General features: G+C 45.6%; 1 protein-coding gene across 24 annotated transcripts in view; it reads left to right on the top strand.

Annotated features, from left to right (window-relative positions):
• Pacsin2 (protein kinase C and casein kinase substrate in neurons 2) overlaps nt 1-18,267 on the top strand; it is a 93,229-nt gene that overhangs the window by 31,090 nt on the left and 43,872 nt on the right. Inside the window, exon 1 of one of the 24 annotated variants that reach the window (XM_087555499.1) lies at nt 8,251-8,381. The gene's annotated coding sequence lies outside the window, so the exon portion shown is untranslated. 24 annotated transcript variants of the gene reach the window in all.

The raw sequence follows: 18,267 nt of genomic DNA, 5'->3' as shown, positions 1-18,267 counted from the left end.
TCAGCCAAGTTCCACATTAACCAGCATGGAATGTTTTGTCCTGTATGCCCTGAGAAAATGACTGCAAGTGCTTGATTCTCCTGTGCTAGATTTTGACCTGAACAAAAAAATGAATACGTGTGCTTTATAATCTTTGACTCTGGCTTGGAATGTGTACACATGGTTCCTTTCCCAGTAGATGACTTTGAACTGCTTCAGCATGGTTTCCTCCGGCTTGCATACCTCTAGGGGAGTGTTTCTGACTGCCTAGCTATCTGAGTTACCTGAGTTAACCATTTGTGACTAGAGGCTGATATTTCCTTACTTTCAGACCGTGTGCTAATTATTTATCCTGTTTCCTTTATTAAAAACCAGAGCTAATCTATAGACACAGAGAGAACAGCCAGCAAATGAGCTTTTCCAGTTCACTGTACTTGGTTGGGTGTGGGGTGCACTCCCCCAATTAGCATTCTTCTCCCTTGTGGCCTGAGTCAGCTCTTTCCTCATTTCTCTTCTCAGACCCTGTGCCCTATCCCCAGCGCTATAAACTTTATATCCTGACTCGATATCAAACATTCTGTTTTAAAAACTGAGCAGCCTCATGTACATTTTAAATTATTTCTTATCTCAAAAGTCATATTCTGGAACTGAAAAATTTCCACTCCCTCCTCCCTTATTTTTGTAGTACTGTAATTGTAACTTAAAGCTTAAAAAGGTACCCACCCCTGCCACTGCTTCAGTGACCATTCGTACATGACTTACTGGGTTACCTATTGCTATGAACATTGAACCAGGCATCGCCTGGTGCAGTCCTTGTAAATGTTGTGCTGGGGTGGGCTGTGCCACCACTCAGACACGCTTGCTTGTTAGAGCGTCACTGCTGTGACTTGCCTATGTGCCTAGTACTTTTTTTAGTATATATTGCCTGACTTTGAGACCTGAATCAGGCCCACCAGTTTTAGTTTGGCTCTTGTAGCTATGAATGGCCCTTTTATCAAATGTTTTGGATCATAGGAAATTCTACCGAATACTTTTTAAATGCCGCATTTTAAAAATAACAAAGAGGTTTCATAAGTTCAAGCCAAAGCATGCCTTGCAGGTGAGGGCTGCACCAGTCAGTAAGAATGAATAAGCCTTCTTTGTTGTCCTTCTTTTTATTTGACTCTTCACCCACATGCTAAGGTATTCTGTGGCTTACTTTTAAAGGTAAGAACTTGGTACTTAGAGCGCTTTTGGAGTGACTCCATTTTGATAAAGGAATCAAGACCGAGAAGGGCGGTGACTTGTTCAAGGTCACATAGCTTGTTAGCTGAGTTGCGAAGCCAAGATTCCTGCTTTCTAGGTCATTACTTTTTGCCTGGTAGACATGCTTTCTCAACATTATCCCTTGGATGGTCTCCTCTTCCCTCAGATCAAGTTCAAGGCAGGAATGCTCTCTTGCTGAACCACAACCCTGGGCCCAAGAGTTCATTTTCTTCTTTTTATATCCAAACACTCAGCTCTTATTAATAACAATTTTTGCTGAGTACTATTTGGCATAGATGCATAAGGAATAAAGTGGATTGATACAGAGCATAATGTACAATGAGGTCACTGTCGGTACAAAGGGCACTCACTGACAGTGCTGCCTCTGACGGACACTTTTTCTGAAAAATAAAGAGGTCTCTATTTCGTGGTCTTTCCTGCCTCTCTCCTAAATTAGGTCCCAGCCGAGTGAGGCCCATTCTGTGTCATCTGTAGAGGAGACTGCCAGACCTATTATGATCACATCTAGTACAAGAAATAGACAAGTACTTCGTTCTTCTTTGAAAGAGGAAACATGACAGGAAAACCCTGAACACAAGCTTCTTTTTCTTAGTATTTGTGTGTTTCAGTTCCTGCATGGGAATACTGACAGCTTTTAAGTCTCGAGACAGGTTTTGCAACATATGACTTTTTAAAAATTATAATGTAAATAAAAAAATTAATGAAGTGAAATTTGTTCACAGCTTTTCAGAATCTTTAAACTTAGTCTCCTGGAATAGACCAGTGCTTAGCATGTGCAGCTCTGGAGTCCGTCTCTTGCATTCATCCTTCACAAAGTTCTCTGCTGAAAACTGAATTTGAGTCCTCCTGAAACTCAGATATAAGCAGAGACTGGCTAAGAACATTGGGTGACTGTTCATCTACCTTGGTTTGCTTCTCTGCCACTGTCTAAAGCCTGTTTAGTACCCTGGGGGAGGTTTACAGAGAGCATGTGTTTTTATTTTCTAAAACATTTAGAGTATAATCCTTAAAAATGTTTGAAACAGGGTGTGGTGCACATCTTTAATACCAACACTCAGGGGGTGGGGGCAGAGGTAGGGGCAGGGGGATCTCTGTGAGGTCCAGGCCAGCCTGGTCTACATACTGAGTTCCAGAACAGCTAGGGCTACACAGTGAGGTTTGTATAAATTGACAGTATGACTGCTCTCCATGGTATGATTAGGAGGAGGAAGGCTTTTACTGTAGACAGGAGAGAGAAAACAGCTAGAGGCATCTGAAAGAGTACAGAGCAGAGAGAGGAAGAAGTAGACTGAACATGGCCAGGGCTGTCTGTGAGAAATGGAAAAATAGCAGGGGAGAGAATGGAAAAAGCAGTGAGGGGGGGGAGGGAGGGAGAGGGGGAGGGCAGGCACGTGCACAGGAGAGCAAAGTAGGCAGGACATAGCAAGGTTAGCAAGGTCGAAAGGAGAAGGAGTAGCAGGGAGAGGGAAGCCCATGAGCTGGAGCTTAGGGGAGAGGAGGTGGTGAGAAGGGCAAGGACGGACTTTGAAATCTGTAACAGTCACTTGTGATACCAGCATATGCTTTGATATGCTGATTAAGTGCCACAGGTCACCATGTGCCCCTTCTGCCAGAAAGGAAATAACTCCTTTTGGTAGAGGGGAACCAGCTTCACAAGTTCCTGAGGAATGCTGGCTTTTGTCTAACTTCCAGACCACCTCCTGTAGTCCAGGTTGAGCTCATTTCTGGATAGTTAGACTGCCTTTAGAGTGTGGGGAATTGGAGTTTTCTTTGTATCTAACAAGACAATGATAAAAAAAACAAGTAAAATTTCTGAAATATATATATTCCATGAAAATGGGTATCTTTATAAATAACTTATTTGTGCTTAAAATTAAATTTATGCTTAAAGATGAATTTAATAAAAGTGTACCTGTAAAGTGTATCTATAAAGGCCAAGAACAAAGTAAGCTCCATGAGTGATGTGTTCATCCTGCAGGGCAGAGCTGTGACTCCCTTGTCACTGTAATGGGCGCCTTCTGTCAGTATTCCTGAAAAAGCTGGCACTTCTAACTGTGAGCTTTCCAGTAACACTTTGGCCTAAAGCAAGAGGCTGCAGCCGGGAGCAGCTTCTCAGTGCAGCCCCTGCCCACCTGAGTAACGCTTTTTTTCTCAATGTTTTAGACTCACTCTTATATTTTCAGTATGTTTTTTTTTTCCAATTTACTGTCTGTTTATATTCCTTCCTTCCTCCCTCCCCCCTCCCTCCCTGTCAGTCAGTCAGTCAGTCTGTCTGTCTGTCTGTCTACCTACCTACCTACCTACCTACCTACCTACCTACCTACCTACCTACGCATGCAGTGTTTTGCCTGTCTGATGAAGATCTGTGCACCACATGCATGCCTGGTATCCTCAGAGGCCAGAGAATGGCATGGGATCCCCTGCTACTAGAATTACAGATGATTGTGACTGAGCTGCCATGTGAGTGCTAAGAATTGAACCTGTTTCCTCTGCAAGACAATATCTCTCTAGCCCCTCTTGTAGTTCTAGTATGTGTTTTGTATAGTACAGTTCATCTGGCTTCCTTTTCCTAATAATGTAATTGATCATCTCTTGCTGGAGTCAGCTAGTATTATTTAACACAGTGATTCTTCTTGATCCAGGTTCTGCCCATTTGATTTGGTCTCCTCTATTAAGTCAGTCATGAGGGGTGTGTGTGTGTGTGTGTGTGTGTGTGTGTGTGTGTGTGTGTGTGTGTGTAAATAAACTCAGGCATTGAGTTACTGCAGAACTCTTAAAAAACACTAGGGAATGGTTGCAATTTGTGGGGTTCCATGCTTTTAATCTCAGCACTTGGGAAAGCAGAGGCAGATGGAGTTCTGTAACCTCAAGGCCAGGGTGGTCTATATATTACTATATTTCAGGTCAACAAAGGATACAAAGTGAGACTGTCTCTCAAAAAAAAAAGGGGAGGGGTTGGGGATTTAGCTCAGTGGTAGAGCGCTTACCTAAGAAGCGCAAGGCCCTGGGTTTGGTCCCCAGCTCCGAAAGAAAGAACCAAAAAAAAAAAAAAAAAAAAAAAAAAAAAAAAAAAATTAGGAGTGGCTAGAGAGAAGGCTAAGCAGTTAAGAGCACTCGCTGCTCTTCCAGAGGACCTGAGTTTGGTTCCAAGCGTTCAATAACCTATTGGGATCTGGTACCCTCTCTAGCCTCTGGAAGTAATTCCCTCCCCCAAACATGGATGCCTGCATGTATGTTTGTGCATCATGTGTGTGCCTTGTGAAAACAAAGACAAGATGATGGTATCAGATCCCTTGGAGCTGACATTATAGAAGGTTATAAGCCACCGTGTGGATGCTGGGATGGCATTTGAACCAGCCACACTCCTGTATTCAGGGCTGGTAATGCCATGTTGGATGGCCTAAGTTCTGATGCTGGGGACTCTGTCCAGGGGAATGTTCTTTCGTGGGCTTCCAGTCTAGTCCATCTAGCCCCACAGTTGACAAGAGTCCTCCTTAGTGTACCAACTAAGGCTCTTTGGCTTGGTGGCTTTTCTTTTGTCTCTTAGTATCTAGCAGTTTCTCTCAGCACTGTCTGCTGATGAGTTTTAATCCTGTCTTCTCTACCTGGGGTGAGGGGGGGGGCGCTAGCTAGCTTTTATTACAGTGCTCTCAGCGGAGAGAAGCCGTCTAGAGCACAGCCTTTAGGGTTCCCTTCTGCAGGGCTTTCGGGTGGTGTCCATGTCTAGCATGTGGTCTACAGGTCTAACTTTTACAAGCTGGTTTTGCTGGGCATGGCTTCTCCTGGGCAGTTGTCATTGTTCAGCGTATCGTTTCTCCAGTGTTTCTGGCTCTCACTGTGGCTCTGAGGACAAACTGTCTTTTTCTCTGCTGCAGCCATGTTAAAGTCTTGCCTGTGCTTATAAGGCTTCCTTAATCTGTAGTTTAGTGTCTTTGGTTATTCTGAAGAAGTATCCTTAAATACTACCGTCCTGCTCTTTTTGTTTTTTAAGACAGGGTTTCTCTGTGTAGTCCTGGCTATCCAGGAACTCACTTTGTAGACCAGACTGGTCTCGAACTTGGAGATCCACCTGCCTTTGTCTCTGCCTCCAAAGTGCTGGGTTTAAAGGTGTGTGCCACCACTGCTGGGCTGCTTCTCCTGCTTTACTGTATCTCTTTTTACTGTTGCTGCCCATGTATCTCTCCTTTTTTCTTCATTTTTGAGCGTTTCAGAATAAATTAAAAATTTTATTGAAAATATGTAAAAATTGTGACAGGCTCCATCTTATTTCTTTGTTTATGTGTGAGACAAGGTCTTTGCATAGCCCTGCTGTCCTGGGGCTCACTCTGTAGATTTGTTTGCTTGCCTCTTCCTTCTCAGTGCTGGAATTGAAGGTGTCTGCCACCATGCCCGCTTCATCCTCACATCTCTTAAACCAATACTGTTTTTTTTATTGAGTATAGGAAAATGAGTAGGTGGAAGGAGGGGAGTTGGAAGAGGAAAGGTGCTTATGGTAATTAAGGTTGTGATAGTAACCAAGGTATTTTCTTGGGCTCCTCAGATAATATTTGGTAAGGCAAGTATGACAATTAGGTGTTTTGCCGTGGGTGGAGATGGGCTTCCTTTTTCTTCTTCATACCACGGTCCTTAGAATTGTTTCCTGGGGAGACAGTGTGTGAATGGATGGTGATGGTATTGTCTCTTGGAGCCATCCTTGTGTTTTCAACAGTTAAGCTTTAAGAGGAGTAAGGAGAGTAGACAGGCTCAAGAACACAGCCAGTTCATTCTAGATGTCATGTGCCACCACGGAACAGGGTGCATGAATTTGTACAGTCCCAGAACAGCAGGGGACCATCAGCACGTTTGCTGGCTATTTTAGTGGGAGCATCAGGTAGGCAGCCCACAAGGTGGGAAGTCTCCTCTGTAGGTTCTGGATGCCATAACATCCTTAGCTTTAGGCTTGGAGGCTAGAGGTCAGCCAAGCCTACTGATACATCTGAGAAGTATATCTGTTGGTCAGATATGCCAAGTCAGATACAAAAGTTAAGAAAGATGGTCACCAGGGGTTGGGGATTTAGCTCAGTGGTAGAGCGCTTGCCTAGCAAGCGCAAGGCCCTGAGTTCAGTCCCCAGCTCCGGAAAAAAAAGAAAAAAAAAAAAAAAAAGAAAGAAAGATGGTCACTAAAGGGCCTAAGATAGCTCTGGGCCATCCTCTGCCATCTCACCAGAAGCATAATACTCTAGCCAGCCAGGATCAAGCAGAGAATCTGTGGGTGCAGCTTCTTCAGAGAACTTTTGTGCATGGTGCTTATGCCCTCCTTGCTAAGTGTTGTTGTAAAAATATAAAAATAAAAAGGTATAGTTGTCTTTTACCCCGCTGGGTCTGCACCGCGGTGCCCCAAGATATCTGCTAGATATCTTGGCGAAAACACATCCGAGCCACATGCTTTCCTACACTCAAACCTTCACATAAAAGAACACACGACACAATAATCTTTTACCCAATTGATAAGATATAATTGCCCACTTAAACATACAAAGCCTGGTACCATCCATCCCTTAAGAACATTGATAACAACCTGTAAATACACAGAGCAGATTCTTAACATCACCTGCCATGGTTTCTCCCCTCTCTCTCTCCTTTGTCCTGTCTCTTCTAGATTCCTCCTTTTCCTTCAAACTTCTCTCCCCCCATCCTTCCTTCTCCTCCAATGATAGGTCTCCTTCTATCCTGTACCTGCCCCTCACCTGTACTTTACAAATTCAATGGGGAAAAGGCTCTGGTGAAGTCTTCTAATTCCTGAGTACAAGACTAGGCAGTGGTCCTGGGGCAGTGGAATTAGCATCAAAATACAGATAACTTCAGGGCAAACCACAACAGCTAAGCGACATCTGCCCTCTGGGTGGACTAGGCCGGAGAGGCTGACAGGAGTTAGGCTAAGGATAAGCAGGTGAGAGCATGGGAGACCAGCATTTGTGGAGTGCCTCAGACATGCAGGCACACACGCTAAATGTGTCATTTTAATTTATCATTTTCTCGATGAAGTAGAATCTTGTTTATCCTCATTTTACAGATGGGAATGAAGCTTACAAGTTAAGCCTCACACCCATCATTGCTGTGACCAGGACTCAGAATCTTGGTCTTCCACTTTTTTCACGTAAAGGGGATTTTGCTACTAATGTATACTTAGCTTATACTGGTTTCAGATTATTGCTTGATAAATGAGTTTTCTGTTGCTCCAAACTACAAGTTTGTTGTTTTTAAACTAAAACCAGTATCAGGTTAGAACCAACCTACCTACCTACCTACCTACCTTCTTTCTTTCCTTCCTTCCTTCCTTCCTTCCTTCCTTCCTTCCTTCCTTCCTTCCTTCCCTCCCTCCCTCCCTCCCTCCCTTCTTCCTCCCCCCCTCCTTCCCTCCTTCCCTCCCTCCCTCCCTCTTCTGTCCCAGTGTGTTGGGAATACTGTCTGCAAACTAGCCCAGTGCTCTCTGGGGTAGAATGCCCTGGGCTCCAGCTGGTATGTGCAGATGAGCAAAACGGTTCTTGAAAAAAAAAAAATGGCATCATAGTTGAATGCAGGCAGTGCCTACACAACACTTAAAAACCTGTCTTCATGTGGTTTGTGCAGCTTTTTTTATCTTCAAAGGTGTGCGTCTATTTGAACAGTTCCTTTTCTGAATACAACTTCTGAAAGGTGTGGCATTGCCATGATTTTGTGTCATTTCGTAACATTCTCGTGGAGGTGAGCTTTGGAAAAAAAATACACATATACATACATATATACACACATACATATATACATATACGTGTGTGTGTGTGTATGTATGTATGTATGTATGTATGTATGTATATATCTTGTCGGTGCGGGTGGGAGGAGGAATCCCTGGTAGGTAGAGGGAACATTGTCGCTGCGGTAGCCTAAGGACTCAGGCTGTGTCTGACCCACGGAGATTGTTGTTTGTAAATATCAACCCCCTCCCCACCAAGTCAGCCCTACTATGCTGTACAACTTTTGTCGTCACACAGATTCCTTCCTGGAATGCTCACCCCTCCAACCTGTGGCTTCCCAGTGATGTGCCCACCTTGAAGCACCCTGGCTGTGTCCCTTTTGCACAGCCCTTTCTTCATTAGAAGAAGGAAGTCCTTTCTGTGACTGTAAGTTCTGTGAGAACAGAGCACCTCAGTGCTAGGGACCTGGCCAGAGGCACGGTCACCTAACTGCCACCACTCAGGAAGACAGAAGTCACCTGTCCCACCCCACCCCACCCCACCTCGAAGCAGAAAGCTACTGGTCCCCCGCACAGCCTCCAGAGCAGATTTTATTCCATTTTTAAGATGAACACTGACTTACATCTCAGAAATAATTTGCCTGATGTGATCAGACCAGCAGAAGGTATGGTCTTGTGAAGAGTCAAAGTCACAGATGTCAGAGATCTTTCCTGGTCATGGGCTCTGTGATATTATTGTTTTCTTGCTGTTTCTAATTTTCTCTCACTGACTGTCACCTCTGAGGCAGGACTGCAGTTTCTAGAGGCATCCGCTTTGTCAGACTTTTCTGTGGGGAAGGGCCTCTGAAACTGCTGCCTGTGCACAGGAAAAGCATCCACTCTCCCTCTGTGGACATAGGACCACAGAGGCCCTTTGTGTGACAGGAAGGCCTGCTTCTAGGAGGCAGACTCAAAGTGGAGCCTGAAAGGAGCTGAAGGGGCTGACCTGGGGCTCTGATTCATGTGGTGTTAACAATGCCCTGTGTCCATGCTTGGGAATGTGCTTCAGCAGTGTCTGCTCCCATCAGACAGAACTCTCTCCTTTATCCCCTTGGTGAATGCCCCCATTTTCTGTCCTTCTGAACAAAGGACAACCTCCTGACCAGTTCTATATTTTTTCCCAACTTCGGCCAGAAGAGTCCTTCTGACTCACCTGCATCTATGTGACTTTTCTAGAGTTGAAGTGCACCTCTTGAATGGAAGCTGAGAGGCAGCACCCCTGACTGGGAGTCTCCAGGGGAGTGTTTGATGTGCTTTGACAGGCTGTGGCAGTGCCTCTCAGAGGCTAGAGCAGAGAGCAGTGGAGCCACAGATGAAGTACAGAGAATATCTGAAACAGCAGCACCTCAGCTGCCATCCCAGATCTCTGCTGCTGTGTGACATGCCTCTCTGTAGCTGCAGCCATCTGTCACTTGTTCAAGACTTGATTCTGATGTTAAGATACCCTAAAGTGGGGGTTGGGGAGTTAGCTCAGTGGTAGAGCGCTTGCCTAGGAAGCACAAGGCCCTGGGTTCGGTCCCCAGCTCCAAAAAAAAAAAGAAAAGAAAAAAAAAAAAGATACCCTAAAGTGAGAGGCAAGCCTAGGCAGAGCTGAGCTGATGTATCCTGTGTGTTCTCTAGCTCTGACCCTCAGTAGACGTACATACACGAGCACAGGTGTATTGCATGGTGAAACGATTCCTTTTTTTGTTTTTTTAAAACTCCTCCTGATCCCCAAGATAGGGTTTCTCTGTGTAACAACTCTGACTATCTTGGAACTAGCTTTGTAGACTAGACTGGCCTCAAATTCACAGATGTCCACTTGCCTCTGCATCCAGAGTTCTGGGATTCAAGATATGTGCCACCATGACTAGCTGAAAGGATTCTTTTATAATAAAAAGATTTATGTTTATTTATGTGTATATTAAGTATGTCATATATGCCAGTGCCCCTAAAGGCCAGCTGGAGTTAAAGGCAATTGTAAGACACTCAATTGTGAACCAAACTGAGGTCCTTTAGGAGAGCAGCAAGTGCTCTTAACCACTGAGCCATCTATCAAGCTCTGCCAAAAAATTTTTTTTAAGATTATTTTATGTGCATAAGTACATATGCACCATAGTATGCTTGGGGCACACACTCAGGAGTGCGTTAGGTCCTCTGGAACTGGAGTTTTTCTATGATTATAAGATACCTAAGAACTGAACCTGGGTCCTTAGCAAGGGCAACGAGTGCTCTTAACCTCTGAGTCCTCTCTAGCCTGCTGTAAAGGAATTCTAATACTGTTGGAGCAGCACTTTGTCACCTTTTGGCAACCCACCTTGCACATTGTCACATAGCTGTGTGCACGTGGCAGTAAACCAATAAGCATTTCTCTACAGCAAAGTAAGTTTTGTTGAATGTGGCAACCTGGGCTGTTTGTGTGGGATGCCAACATTTGGGTTAGAAAACCCCTATCTGTCAAGTGAAAGGAAATACGGCTCTGTGAGTTTGGTGCCTCTAGATCAGAAATACTTTCCCATATTTAAAAGGAGAATATCAAAACCTGTAGAGACTCTTATCACTTAGCCTACCCTGTGCAGAAGTGTCAGCAAGGTTTGGGTATGGGAAGAGGAGCTTTTGGCATGAGCAGCCTGTGAGTGCTGGGGCCATTTCCTGACGCTTGAACAACCTACTGTCTGGAGCAGATTGAAAGGCAGAGTGTGAGGCGGCTGAGTGAGGCTGAGTGAGGACATTTAGTAGGCAGTCAGATGTGTTGGTTTGAGCCTAAGAACAGGTATGGGCAAAAGGCGGAAGGCATTTTGATGTGTGGAATGAGGGAATTTGCTCAGGTAGAGTGTGCTGTGGAAGAGAGGGCCCGTGACAAGAGTGGAAACGAATAGAATCTTGGCCAGAGAAGGTGGCAGTGGGGAGTGGGAGGAACAGGAGGCCTTCTGATTGCTGTTTGTCTTCTGAGGGTGAGAGTGAGAAAGAAAGGAGGTGGGTAGAGGAAGAGGTTGGAGGGGATTGTTTGCAAGACTGAGACTGGCCAGCACACAGAGGAAAGTCTGTCGGGATGCAGTTCTTCAGTGCTGCCAGTGCTGAGGAAACCAAGACCAGATGCCAGCAGTTGGATTGGTAGCTTCTCTAGCAGGTGAGCAAGAGCTGGACATAAAGGAGTTGGCAGTCGTTCTGTGCCCTGTGCCTGGGGGTGACGATGTGACAGTGGCTAGCTCAGGACAACTGAGAAGGAAGGCAATGCAGAGGGAAGGAAGTTCATGTAAATGCTGGTGGTGGGTTCAAGACCACCACCATCATTTATTTGAGGAGGGTCTGTCTGATGAAAACATTTTCACATTGCAGCCCTTAGAGTTTCTGGTGATTCTTCATGAATGTGAACATTAAAAGAAGAAAGCCCATTTTCTTCTCTGACAGAAGCAGGCGCTATGACTCTCTCCCCTCAGCTCCTGTCACTCACTGAATTAACATGGTTGTTTATTGATTCGGACATGTAGTTACTTGGGCATGTAAGTGTGTCCCTCATGCCAAGCCCTGGGAACAAGAATGGGGATACATAGCCCTTGCCCCCCAAATATCGGATGTCTGTGCTGCTCCGTGTATATGTCCAGTTTGAAGTGTAAACCTCTTTCCTGCCTGTCCGTTATGGTGACTGTGTGTCTATCCTGTCAATTCACCATTGTTTTTTTTAGCTTTTGAGCATTTGACTTGTCTCCAGTTTTTGTCGTTATAAATATTACTGGGATGAACATTTTGTTCAAGCTATTTTTTCCTTCGCGTTTATTTGCTTGGGGCGTATTCCCCAGAGTGGGACTACAGAGTCAGAGGTTGGTAACTATTATCAGCCTTGTTCTGTATTTCTAGATTTTTTCCCATAAAGCCTTTTGGCAGTGTAAGAGCACATTCCTGTTTCCCACAGCTCCATCCCAACAGGTTGTTGGCCTGTTTTACGGAAGCACTGCTGCTGCTCCCATAGTTCACTGTGCTCCATCTTTCTAGGTTATGCCTCACCAGTGAGCCAAGTGAGTTTTCAGGGATTGAGCCTTCCTTACCACCCCCACTTTCCCCAACGTTCCTGTGTGGTGACTGGGTGTATTGTCCTGTACACAGGGATAACCCTGGGGCCAGGCTGATCCAAGAGACTCTGTTCCTACAGCTACCCGTTGAAGCCTCCTCAGTGATGGACACAGCAGAAAGGACACTGTTAGGACTTCACCTCAGCTTTCTACTCATGTGACTGGACAGCTCATGCCTCCCCGGCTTAGCTGGTGTCCATGAGTGCATCTGCATCTGTCTCTCCTCCAGCTCTTGAACCCTGCTGGTGCTGGTGTAAAAGGTGCAGTTGTTTGTCAGAAGGGCTGTGGGAAGTTATTTCTCAGTATGACCAGGCAGTTCCTAGGTCTGTGCTAGAGAAATGAAGGCGTGTGCAGGGCTAAGCAGAGACCTATGCACACGTATGCAGTATAGGACTAACTAAGCAGTCATAAAGAAATTGGAGTATGTTCATACAGTGGAACCCTATTCTGCATTAAGGAATGAAATACTGATGGACCACAGCAGTCCTGAACTTCGGAGCATGCTTAGCGGAGGAAGCAAGAGCACAGCCTGTATGGTTCCTTTAATATGACCAGTAAAGAGACCCACCCTGAGACGAGAACTAATTCGGTGATTGTTAGGGTGGAGATGGAGGTGACTGCTCGGGGCTGAGGGATGTGTTGTGTGTGCTGGAAATGTTGTAAAAATTGACTGGTGATGCTGGCACAATGGTGAACTTGATAGTAATCACTTCGCCTGTTTTAAGTGGGTAGAGTATGTGAATATGGGTAAGTTGTATCTTAGAAACATTGTTCTGAAAAGTAGCCATTTCCACTAGGTAAGTCTTTTTGCTACCTCCAGCCCTCTGCTAAATAATTCCCTTCCTTGGTGCCCCCACTCATGGGTTTTGGAGATTGAAGCTATCTTAGCTAGGCGGTTATTGTACTGGCGAGCTCTGTCCCTATCTGAGTTTGTCTCTGCTAGACAGATGTATATGGGACCTTTTCACTTATATGCATAGAATTCCAGTCTGTGCTTCCCAGTTGTTTTCACTCCTTACTCATCCTGGCTGACTGGAGAGTGATAGCACTAGGTAATAGGCATAAAGCCCAAATTACCATTCTTCTGCTGCTAAGTAGCTTCCTGGAGCCATCTCACAGAGGTCTGGTAGATGCTCAGGTCACTCAGCAGCAGTCTCTAAGAAGCAGGCACTCTGGAGACGTTACTGAGTGAGAGTGTGGTGGGTGAGTCCTCTGTACAATGGCCAGTGATAGTGACCTTCCACTTATATTGAGAGAGCCAGGCAGGACGGCATATTTCTCCCTTATGTAGGAGGTAAAGAGCCTGAGGTTAATTGGAAAGTGGCTTACATAGGAATTCCTTAGGCAGCTTGTGAAAGTCACAGTGAAGCTCTTGAGTCCAGGTTTCGGGATTCTAGACCCTCTCAACCTTGAGAGCAAAAGGAGTTGAGTGTTTCTCATGAAAGCACTGTCTAGGGTGCATTAGCCACTTCCTCTCTTCAGGAACTGTGAGCTGTCTACTTACCCAGCTCTAACGGGGCTCCTCTTCCTGTTTTTCTTTCCAATCTTTAGGTTCCTTCAGTGTGTTTTCTTACGTTACTGTTGGCATTCTTGTGTGAAGATCAGATTTTAAAATGTGTTATTTTTATTCTTTTACAAGTATTGTAACCCTGTAGAGTATCAGCAGATATTCAGGTCTAGGAAATCTTCAGCTGAGTGTCCATGTTTCCTTTCTAGGACACTTGCCAGGCAGAGGTATAGAAAACATTGTCATGAGATTAGTTTTAGACATAATCCTTGCCTTCTTCCCATTACATAACACAAATCTCTTTTGGGGGGACTATATGTTGTGAGCCCCAGACCTTCACTGTTAACATCCTGTGGGTGGGCTGGTGGCTGACAACTGGCCTGAGACCTTCTGATTTTGAACTTCCCCTTACTTCTGTGACTCCTTCTCTGTGACCTGAGACAGAAGTTACCAGGGAGCAGAGCAGCTGAAAATGACCAAAACACCTGGCCCTTAGCTTGTTTTCTTTGCGCTATGAGGATACAAAAGACACAAGGGGCAAAACAAGTTACTACTGAATCCACAACTTTTGAATGCTATCTCCCAACCTATCACCCCCTGGGACTTCTGTCTCCCTCCTTGTTCCATTTCCTGCATGCCTGCTGCTGTGGGTCCTACACAGAGAAGCAGAGCAAAGCCGGTCAGTTCTTCCCGGGGCTCCAGGAGCTGAATGAAGGGAGGCTGCAGGACAGCTGGACAGGCGCAGCCCAGAGGTGATGCCAACTGTGACAGGCTGTTAGGCAGTAGCTGAGCCTGAAGGACCTGGCAGAGCAGGGCCACTAGTGTTTGTGCACTCTACGTGGTGTGAGCCTTGGCACATACACAGTCTGGCAGAAGGAGCTTCGCTGGGGTCCTCTGAAGCCTGCTGGGCAGAGAGCAGCAGCTGTCCTGTAATGCCTTCCTTTCCTGTAAGAGTCAGGAAAAGGAAGGTCATGTCTTTCATTGACTGTGATTCCAAAGGTGTGAGGCTTTAACAAGTACTTTGTGCTTTCCTTTTGGGCTTCAGAACCATCTTCATTTTCACTGTGAACTCCGATATTGTCTCATGTCTGCTGCTTTCTGACAGGAAACAGTTTAGAAACTAGAGCTCTAATGCAGACACAACTGATAGCCCCAGAGCTATCTCAAGTAATTATTTCGCTGGTTTCAAAAACACAGTTCTCTTCAGTGTAAATGCCACTGGTTCTTAGTGTTGATGTGAGACAAGCATTTAGCAAAATGAGGTTGTTTTTTTCTGCATGTGTATGGGTTGAGGTAGGTGAACTGAGGAGTCTGCTGGGTGGGTGTAGCTTTGTTTTGAAGGTGTTGGGAAGATTGAAGGAGTCCAGGACTGCCTGAGTTGCTCCAGCCCCAAGCCTATGTGGCTGGGCTCCAAGGGGTGCTGGACCTTCCCGTTGCTTGGTTCTGTGGGTTGAGTGGGGTGTCTTGCCTTGGGATGGCCTCTTCATGTTGGGATGGCTCCCACCTCCAGTAGGATGGTAGAAGAGGGATTGACCTTCACACCAGACCTTGCAGGGTGAGTCAGGGTTGACCAGAAAGAGCGAGCAGTCTGGGACAGCAGTGTGTCACATTGGTGGTTGGTTTTTCACAGAGGCTGAGGCCACTAAGGATTTTCTGTCATTGAGAACAGTTAGTATGAAGGTGAAGGATGTGTGCATGGCCAAGAAGAGGTCATCCTGGCAGTGAGCATGAGTCCCGCCTTCTGGCTGAGTCTGGGCTGTCTGTCAGATGCACTGCCGTGGATACCAGTGTCGTACACTCAGCTCTGGTTCTGCTTTAGAATTCCTTCTTTGTTGAAGTACTTTGCATGAATGTTCATCTCTGTACTCCTAACTCTAAACATGTAAGATCTTACTCATCTGGTAAAATTAGACCTCAGGGCTTCTCTTTTACTCTGTCTTGTTTCTCTGGGGAAAAAGCCTGGGAGACAAGTCTGTTAAGGAACGTTGTCCTCTCAGCAGTGAGGACAGTGTGGTGCCAGTTTATTTTTGAACAGTTCTGTGCAAGCAGAGTTTCCTTGTGGCTGTTACTAAGGCCCCATAATATTTCCGTATGTCTGTATGCTTACGCTTGCTTATGCTCCTGACTGCTCCACACAGGCCGAGTCGGCAGCAGTGTTTCTCCAGCTGCAACAGCAATTTTCTCTAAATGGGAATAGTCTGTTGTTGCAAATGTTACAACTTACAGATGTTGGGAAGAAGGAGCTGGTCTGGGAAATACGCTGCAGTGGCTCAGGGATGTCAGGCCTCCGATCCCTCCTCCGCCTTGAGCCCTTCCATCTAGGTCTCTGGGTTGAGGGCACAGGCAAATGTTGACTTGGGAGATATTGGTATTGTGTGCCTAGCAGGCCCTTGGTTCTTGAGAGCATCAAACATGAGCCATTTTTTTCCTCTGGTATTTTGTTTAGAGACAAAGTTACATTGTAGTCCAGGTTGACCTGGAACTCACTACATAGCTGAGGCTAGACTTGAGCTTGTAAGAAATCAGGGTTGGGGATTTAGTTCAGTGGTAGAGCGCTTGCCTAGAAAGCGCAAGGCCCTGGGTTCGGTCCTCAGCTCGGGGGGAAAAAAAAAAAAAAGAAGTTGTAGAAATCTTCCTCGGCCTCTTAATCAAGGTCTTAAAGAGCCTGTGTGCTAATCCTGGCATTCTGACCACATTTACTTTGCTCTCTAGTCATGCATTCAGGATTATTCTGTAAGGTACTTTTCTGCACTCCAGCTCTGTAAGACATTGTATTTCTTAGATGATTGTCCAGGGTTTAAAGATCGTCCAAGAGGACCATGCATGGAAAGAGACAGCTCATGTCCATCTCAAAGTCTTGTACTTCAGAGGTCACCAGGTCAGGGGTGGCACATGACCTACTAGGTTCTGAGTATATCTTGGTTCTGAAGGGAAGTGTGCTGGCAATATGTTTTCAGGTTCTGCTGTACATGTGCATGATGACTTGGAAGACTGATAGGACAGCGTTGATGCTCCTTAACATGATGTCTCCTGATGCACAGGCAACCCTCTTTGAAGAACAAGAGCAGCATAAGAAAGTGACCTCCTGTGTCAGGTGCTCCCAGGGTGGGAAGTTCTGTGACTTAGTGAATGGACCATCGGACCATTATAGAATTGCCCCTCCCCTATTTGTTCAGGACATTTTCGGTTAGTAACCTAAGTAATTAGTCTCTTTCCTTTCCTGTGTGCTGTAAGACGTGCTAGTATGTGGCCTTCATGAGTGAAATTGAGACAGTCAGTGCACACACACCAGTCATTGTTACACAGAACTTGAGCCCTGGCAGAGACACCAGCTCCCTTCAAACCCTCCTTCCCTGTGCGCCTCCTCCTGCCTCACTTAGGGGAATGCAGCCTAGTGTTGTGACTCAGTTCTGCCACTTCCTGGGTAATTTGAGCCATGGTACACAGCACTATCTTTCTTCATCTTTCGATGCCTTATGGAGCTGTTCGGGAGTGGGTATGCCCCAGCACTGGGCTCCTGCTCAGTGACTGTTAACAGCTGCTGTTTCTGTTAATCAGCAAAGGCAGGAACTGCACTGCACACAGCCTGGAGGATTTGCCTGACCAGCTTTATTCTGCGTTTTACTCAGGGTGTAGAATGCATGTGTTAGCTTTAGCACTGGCCTTTTGATGTTTAGCATTAGTCCACAGGACATAGTAGAGGCTGGGACCCTGTGTCGGCAACATCAGGAGCAATTTCAGTGACGTGAATAGGCTTGGGAAGCACAGGCTGTGTCCTGATTTACAGCAAGATCCTGGAAAAGAGACAGGCTAGCCACTGCAGTCCTAGTGAGGATGCACACATGGGGCAGTTGGTGCTCAGGTCTGATGAAATGGGAATGCACTTGCAGCCTTAAAGATCACTATAAATATGCACTCTAGCCTCAGCTCTAGAGCGTTCCCTCATAATTCATTCCCTTTCTTGTGAGACTCCCTCTAAAACCATCAAGAGATGAATTCTGTTCTCTCTCCTTTTTTCCCCCTTTTGTTGTCAAGACAGGATTATGGGAGAGAGAGAGAGAGAGAGAGAGAGAGAGAGAGAGAGAGAGAGAGAGAGTGTGTGTGTGTGTGTGTGTGTGTGTGTGTGTGTGTGTGTGTGTGTAAAACCCTGTCTGTCCTGGACCTCGCTCTGTAAACCAGGCCTGCCTTGAACTCAGAGATCCTTCTCCATGCTGGGATTAAAGTCATGAGCCACCACACCTGGTTGGTTAGTTCTATTCTCAAATGATGATTGTGAACCCTTAAAAAGATAAGGGACTTGACTAACATCCCACAGATACATTGAGGGCAAGTTTTTAATGAATCTTCAAATTTTGACCCTGAGATCACTTTGCAAAAACTGGCATTTGGCTGGCGAGATGGATCAGCAGCCAAGAACACTCTTGTTCTTCTAGAGGACGCAGAGCCAGTTCTCAGCACCCGTGTTCATTAGCTCTAACTTTAGCTGTGAGGATCTGATCTCCTCTTCTGTCCTCTGAGGACACTAGCATACATGTAGATGCATTCACACCGATGCATAATTAAAATCTGAAAATATTCTTGTACTTTGTTTTTGTTTGGGATTTTCAACTTTAAATTTTTGTATTTTTTATGTGTATTACTTTTATGTGTATGGGTATTTTTTTTTTGCACGTTTGCCTGGACACCATGTATGTACAGTGCCCAGGGAGGCTAGAGGA

The sequence above is a fragment of the Rattus norvegicus genome, chromosome 7 (assembly GCF_021556685.1).
Source record: "Rattus norvegicus strain SHRSP/BbbUtx chromosome 7, alternate assembly SHRSP_T2T, whole genome shotgun sequence".
In the NCBI taxonomy this organism is placed as follows: domain Eukaryota; kingdom Metazoa; phylum Chordata; class Mammalia; order Rodentia; family Muridae; genus Rattus; species Rattus norvegicus.
The sequence above is the reverse complement of the archived record's forward strand: the minus strand, read 5'-3'. Positions and strand labels throughout refer to the sequence as shown.